Consider the following 8,422-nt stretch of genomic DNA (forward strand, 5'->3'; position numbering starts at 1 on the left):
CCTCTAGAGAAGTTAGTCGTGCGTCCATCCTCCTCGGCCTCCACTTTAAGGACTCGACCTCCCCCTCTAGAGAAGTTAGTCGTGCGTCCCGCTCAGAGATTTCCTACTAGAGGCGGCCGACCTCCTCCTTCAGCTGGGCCACCTTGCCTTATTATTGTTCAGTTCAGCTCCCGACACCAACTGGCCTCATTATTGTTTAGTTGCCTCCAAGGTAGAAATTCTCTTCTCCGCTCCTTCCCTGACTAACTTCTCCTTAGCTAGGTCTGCCTGCCACTCATACATGGGAGTTGTACATATATGCTGCAGTCCCAGGTGAAACCCGGATTGTCAAACCTGCCAAGCACCAAACACCATGCTACGATATGTTTTACCATCACATACGTTATCTCTCTAGTGGAAACAATAAATAGATGAAGGTACAGACAGGCAAAATAGAAATAGAACAACACCAATAAATAGATGAAGGTACAGACAGGCAAAATAGAAATAGAACAACACTGGATAAACACAGAAGAAGCATAAGAATATCAATAATGAGCCCAACTGGAATAAGATAAACATACCTCTGAGTCTGAACTAAATCTCAAATACAATGAGTCAAAAAGAAAACAAAGTCTTACAATAGCTCTTAACTCTATGAAATAAAATACTAAACTGGAGTCTGAAAGTAATCAACTACATGTGGAGTTCTGAAATGACTACAAAATATAATAAATAGCTAAACGGATAACTAAGATGTCTCATCAACCTGCGACCCTCCGTGCGCCGGAGTCGCTGCCTGAAAGAGGGGAAACAACGAGCGTCAAAGCGCTAGCGAGATCATCACTACCTCTCCCCAGGGGAAGGGGTAGGAGTATATAAGAAAATAGAGTCAGTACATACATATATCAAATCATTCATATAACTCTCTATGAATGAAAAATAAATAATCAATGATAAATACTCCAATCTCCAACATAAAAAAAATAACCATCTCATCTCGAATATTGTCCGAGTGACCTGCTCTAAAATAAGAGGATATCAACAATTTCTAAAACAAGTATATCTGCCGTTCATAACGGGTGTATCAAAATGTCAAATGAAATACCCTACTCGCGGAAAATCTATCATGGAAGTGAAGCTTACAACTGATCAATTATCTATGTGTGCATCATCTTGTGCTATAGCGATACTTTTGTAATGCTCTTACTCAATTGCTCTGCGGCAATAGGATTTATTATCTCCTTATTTTCGGATGCATGTAATAACGATACTTTTGTAATACTCTTATTCAATCGTTCTGCAGCAAATAGGTTCCATCTCCCTATTTCCGGATACGTATAAGACAACATTATTCAATATGTGTTTATTAATCTATAGATCTCATGTCAAGTGTGTGTCGATCTAACATAATCTAGCATACGTGCACAAATCTCGGTGTGCGTGTCCACATCTGAAATTCACCATCATCCCAGGTGTTTAACAATCATTAATGTCATAGTCTATCATCATAGGGTCGAGAAATTTGTTCGACAATCGAAAGCAAACTCAAATAAACATGCACAGCCAAAATCAACTGGCGGTCAACCGTGGCAGTCGACCGCGACGGGTACGCGGTCGACTGTGGCGGTCGACCGTGAACCCTGAATCCTGTTTTCTCTAGATTCTTACAGGTTGTGTTCTCGTCGTGTTTTCGTGATACAAACATGATAAAAACTTCATGAAACTTGCATACAAGCATGGTACAGCAGATAGAATTATCTGGAAACAAATCAACATATATAAATCATGATTTTACGCATTAGATTTATATTCAAAACCCTAAAACATGCATAAAGGCTAAAAACAACAAATCAAACTTTATTCTTTAATTTAACCATATTTTAGAATCATTATCAGATCTAAAACACATCTGTAAAAACGTTCTCAACCTTTTTAGCATGAAAAGACCTAATCTTTATACATATAATACAAAAGGATTGTATTTTATACATAATCTATTCGTTTAGGCTCTATAAAACATGTTTAAATCCCTTTAAAAACATTTAGAAAACTAGGAGGGGGATTAGTAGAGATGATACTCGCCTTGGGTTGTAGGAAAACGTGTTAGAAGCAAGGTTGAAGAAAACCCCACTCCAAAAGCCAAGAATCACCCAAATCCACTTGAAAGCCTTCAATCTTCTCCAAGAAATCAAACTAGGGTTTGGGGGTTTTGGTGACTGTTAGGGTTCTTAGGAAAACTGAGAAAATCGTGAAAAACTCTTATATATATCAGGGTAAAACGAATATGAGTTTAGAAATCCGAAACCAACTCAAAACAGGAGAAAAACTGTCTGCAGGTCTCTCGACCGTGGCGGTCGACCAGACTGGGATTTCCCAGTTTCTCAAGAATTGGCCATATGTGCATGTTTCACAACTTCTATCTCTCTTGTATGAACTCGTTCATACTCAAATCACGTGGTATTATACTCATATACCATTTATTGATATTTATCATACTAAATATCCACATATCATAATTATCACATCTAAACTTTATTATTCAAAAATTATCGGGGTTTTACATTCACCCCCCCCCTTAAGAGGATTTCGTCCTCAAAATTCCGCAGCTACATCTCAAAGCTCAAAAACTGGGAAAACACATTCAGAATGTGTAATTCATATCAAGAATTCCTTCTGCACACATCACAATGCATCAACACAATGATATTTAAAGTTAACAACCTAGAATGCAAACATTCTTACCTAAATCCTTAACTAAATGAAAACGGTATGTCGAGCGAAATAATCCAAACAAGGAAACCCTCATGTATATACCATATACTTCAATTGATTAAGGATCAGGCAAAAATATCCCTATTCTAGTGTTAAAGATAAATATAAATGTGGCTAAACAATCATAGATAATTACAACTATCAAGTCATATAAGCATTTTAACATCATACATATCCAAACAGGTGCGGGTAGTCACGACGAACATCCTCCTCGCGCTCCCAAGAAATCTCTTCGGTTCCTTGCCGGTTCCACTGAACTTTCACTAATGGAATAACTTTATTTCTAAGCTTTTTATTCTCTCTAGCAAGTATGCATACTGGTACCTCTACGGTAGTCAAATCATCCTGAATCTCAATCTACTCTCTGCTGCTCATCATCCCGTAGATGCTTCTTAAGCATCGAAACATGGAAGACATCGTGTACACTCGACATCGATGCTGGAAGATCTAATCGGTAAGAAACAGCTCTAATGCGCTCGATGATCCTAAAAAGACCAACATATCTCGGGGCAAGCTTCTCCCGTCTACCGAATCGCTGGACGCCCTTCATCGGTGATACTTTCAACATAACTGAGTCTCCGATCTGGAACTCTAAAGGTCGTCTACGCTGATTGCATAGCTCTTCTGTCGACTCTGCGCCGCAAGAATGCGTTCTCAAATCAATGCCACCTTCTCGGTGGTCTGTCTAACTAACTCTGGACCAATCAAAAGACTATCCTCTGGCTCTTCCCAACATATAGGCGATCTGTAAGGTCTCCCGTACAAAGCTTCATACGGTGCCATCCCTATGGTAGCTTGATAACTGTTATTGTAGGCAAATTCAATCAGTGGGATGTGCTCCTCCCAGCTACTCTGAAAATCTATTACGCACGCTCTCAGCATGTCCTCCAAGATCTGATTCATCCTCTCGGTCTGCCCATCTGTCTAGGGGTGGAAAACACTGCTAAATGACAACTGACTGCCAAAAGCATCTTGGAAACTCCTTCAAAAATGAGATGTGAAGACTGAGCCCCGATCTGATACAATCATCTCCGGAACTCCATGCAATCTAACAATCTCCCGAATGAAGATCCTCGCATACGTATCTGCCGTATAAGTCGTCCTCACAGGTAAGAAATGTGCGGACTTAGTCAATCTGTCCACTATAACCCAAATAGAATCATTTCATTTCTTTGACTTAGGCAACCCTACTATGAAATCCATGGAAATATTTGCCCACTTCCACTCGGGAATGGGTAAAGGCTGTAGGGTTCCTACAGGTCTCTGATGTTTTGACTTAACTTGTTGGCAGGTGAAACACTTAGCCACATAATCTGCAATCTCTCTGCGCATACCGTTCCACCAAAAATGCCTCTTCAGATCTTTGTACATTTTCGTCGTGCCTGGGTGTACTGTATATCTGCTGCGATGAGCTTCATCAAATAGTTCCCTCTTCAGCTGTAGATTGTTCGGCATAACGATCCTGCCCTTCATCCTAAGGCCTCCATCTACTCCAATAGTCCAATCATCATTGGGTTCTTTGGAGATCTCCCCCTTGCGGGTTTGAATCCAAGAATCCTCTAACTGAGCTCCGACTACTCTATCTCTCCAAGATGACTGTACAGATAACGCTCCTAAGAATACACGGCTCCTGCCAATCTCTGGCCTGAAATCAAAATGGCCGAGGGTATAAAGATCCCGATATAGTGAACACCTCAAAGCTGCTAGACCGCGTCGACGCTTCCTGCTCAATGCGTCTGCTACCACATTCGCCTTTCCCGGATGATACTGATTAGCAAATTCATAATCCTTAATAAACTCTACCCATCGCCGTTGCCTCTGGTTGAGTTCTTTCTGTGAGAAGAGGTACTTCAGGCTCTGATGATCTGTGAATAACTTAAACTGCACTCCGTACAAATAATATCTCCACGCCTTCAGTGCAAAGACCACTGCTGCTAGCTCCAAATCGGGTGTGGGATATTTCTGCTCATGAGTCCTCAGCTGCCTCGAAATATAGGCTACGACTCTCTGGGTCTGTATCAATACACCGCCAAAACCCGATAAGGATGCATCAGTGTAGACAACAAAAGTCTTATCACTGCTAGGAATAACCAAAACTGGTGCTGAAGTCAACTTAGTCTTCAATGTCTCAAATGCCTTATGGCACTCTATGTTCCAAATAAACTGTACACCCTTCTTAGTAAGGCATGTAAGTGGTGTGGAAATTCTCGAGAAATCCTGAATGAATTTTCTGTAATAGCCTGCCAGGCCTAAGAAGCTACGAATCTCGGTAACTGTCTTCGGTGGCTCCCAATCAAGTACGGCTTCTACCTTAGCCGGATCCACTGCAATGCCCTCTCGGCTAATAACATGGCCTAAAAATCTGACCTCTGATAACCAGAATTCACACTTGCTAAACTTAGCATACAACTGGTGCTCTCTCAATATCTGCAATGCTAACCCCAAATGCTTCTCGTGCTCTGCCTATGACCTCGAGTAGATAAGAATATCGTCGATGAAGACTATCACAAACTGGTCCAAGTAAGGACGAAAAACCCGATTCATCAAATCCATGAACACTGCGGGTGCATTAGTCAGCCCAAACGGCATGACGAGGAACTCGAAAGACCCATATCGAGTCAAGAAAGCATTCTTGGGAATATCCATCTCCCGAACTCGCAACTGATGATAACCGGAGCGAAGATCTATCTTCGAGAAACACTACGCTCCCTGTAACTGGTCGAACAAGTCATCGATCCTCGATAATGGGTACCGGTTATGGATAGTGACCTTGTTCAAATCGCGATAATCTATACATAATCGCATACTCCCGTCCTTCTTCTTCACAAAAAGGACCGGTGCTCCCACGGAGAATGACTCCGTCGAATGAAGCCCTGAGACAACAACTCATCGATCTGGATCTGTAGCTCCCTCATCTCAGCAGGCGCCATATGGTAAGGAGCTCGGGAAATCGGTGCGGTGCCTGGCTGCAACTCTATGCAAAACTCGACCTCTCTCACTGGAGGTAGTCCTGGTATGTCCCGGAAGACATCCTTGTAATCTGAGACTACTCGCATCTCACTCAAATCTACGCTCCGATCCCGAAATATCGCCTCCTCTACGTACGCCAGAAATGACTCCGCAAACTGGTTGCCTCTGGAGGTGGCTACTACTAACTTTGATCCATCATATGCTCTCAAACTGACCATTTTCGTAAAACAGTCGATACTCACATGGTAGGAAGATAGCCAATCCATACCAAGAATCACATCAAATTCAAACATGTTCAACACGATCAAATCAATCGGGAACTCAGAATCGTCCAACCTGACGATGCACCTCCTACAAACACTCTCTAACAGAGACATCTCTCCCAATGGAGTAGATACAGATAAAGGGAAATCTAACGGTTGAGCTACAAGCCGAAGTCTAGTCGAAAAATCATAGGAGATAAAAGAATGCGAAGCGTCAGAATAAAAAAGAATACGTGCTGGAAAGGAATTCACACGGAATGTACCTTCCACCACAGCTCCGCTCGTGCCATGATCGCGAGGAGCCACTGCATACACTCTACCGGTTTGCTGCTCTGCATCACCTGGAGTGTATGGTGCCATCTGCCTCTGCTGGGTATCCTGAACTGCTCGAACCTGTCCCTCAATCCTCGGGACTGTTGGAGGTGCCTTAATCCTTAGCTGCTGGCCCTAACCGCGTCCCTGAGTGCGGTTCTGCTGCTGCTGCTGTGCCCTGCCATGCTGGCCTGCTGCGGGTACGCTGCGACATTCTGCCGCTCGGTGCCCAATCTTGTTACAATTGTAACAAGCTCCCTGGAATCGGCGCTGCTACTACGCTCTCTGGTCCTGCTGATGTCCCTTCTTATGGGGACCCTGCTGATGCGAACCCTTACCCTGCTGGTGGGGTCCTCCTGAGCCTCCAAATGGTTGTCCTGACTTACCGTTGTCCTTACCCTTGATAAAATAGGCAGTGTTCGTCTCCTGAGCCATGGCAGCATCTGCTACCTCCCGAACTAAACGAAATCGCCGAGATACTATATACCGGCGCAACCCCGAACGAAGTCCCATCAAAAACATCTGAGCCTGACGCTCCTCTGAGTGCCACATACCAGTGAATCTAAGCAATGACATGAACTTACTCTCATAGTCCATGACAGACATATCCCCCTGCTCTAGACGAGCCAGCTCTAACTCCTTTCCGGTTTTCGCCGCAGCCGAAACATACTGCTCATCAAAAAGGTATATGAAGGTCTCCCACGAAACCGTCATCCTCTGCTCTGGGGGTGAAGCGAAGTCGATACCATCCTCCTGCATCTCCCTTGAGGTTAAAAGCCGCTATCCTCTGCTTCTGCACCGAATTAACATTCAGCATATCCAAGATGTTACTCACATCCTCTTTCCATTTGTGTGCAGCAATGGAATCAGTCGAACCATGGAACTCTGGTGCTTTCAACTTCTGATACCTCTCGACTAAACGAAGCCAAGCCTCCTGGTCAGCTGCTCCGTCCTCAACTGGTGGTATCGGTGGGACCACTGGTGCCCTCTCTGGCACTTCCTCTCGAATAGATGACTCCTGAACGGGTGCCTCTACATGAATGGAAGGTTCTTGACGAACCTGGGCTGCTAACTGCTCCTCAATAGCTGCCATACGAGCTGCCAATGGTGCTATGAGATCCACTAAGTACTACAGAGCCTGCTGTGGCTTGGGCTCCCTATCTTCCTGCCCAACTCTCTGAGCATGAGAAACTCGGCATCCACGACCTCTTCCTGACATCTATAATTTCAAAATAAAGATTATTACGCAGTAGATTGGATCTCACGCATGAAGCATATAACATATACCAATAAGTAAATCGTATCACTTATATTTCATGTCATGCTTAATTAGCCAAGCAAATAGTTCATAAAATTTTTTTTTGTAGATTTTCCGCGTACATATATATATAATACGCCCTCACTCATACTAGAGATTCCTATCGGACTGTATACATGATCCCTAGGAAACTCTATCCTAACTCCACGATATGACACATGGATGATCCTAAGGATATTAGAACTAGAGCTCTGATACCAACTGTGATGCCTCAGGGTTCACATAAGGCTACAGTCCCAGGTGAAACCCGGATTGTCAAACCTGCCAAGCACCAAACACCATGCTACGACATGTTTCACCATCACATTCGTTATCTCTCTAGTGGAAACAATAAATAGATGAAGGTACAGACATGCAAAATAGAAATAGAACAACACTGGATAAACACAGAAGAAGCATAAGAATATCAATAATGAGCCCAACTGGAATAAGATAAACATATCTCTGAGTCTGAACTAAATCTCAAATACAACGAGTCAAAAAGAAAACAGAGTCTTACAATAGCTCTCAACTCTATGAAATAAAATACTAAACTGGAGTCTGAAAGTAATCAACTACATGTGGAGTTCTGAAATGACTACAAAATATAATAAATAGCTAAACGGACAACTAAGATGTCCCATCAACCTGCGACCCTCCGTGCGCCGGAGTCGCTGCCTGAAAGAGGGGAAACAACGAGCGTCAAAGCGCTAGCGAGATCATCACTACCTCTCCCCAGGGAAAGGGGTAGGAGTATATAGAAAATAGAGTCAGTACATACATATATCAAATCATTCATATAACTCTCTATGAATGAAAAATAAAT

This window comes from Asparagus officinalis, chromosome 10 (genome assembly GCF_001876935.1).
Source record: "Asparagus officinalis chromosome 10, Aspof.V1, whole genome shotgun sequence".
Classification (NCBI taxonomy): Eukaryota; Viridiplantae; Streptophyta; class Magnoliopsida; order Asparagales; family Asparagaceae; genus Asparagus; species Asparagus officinalis.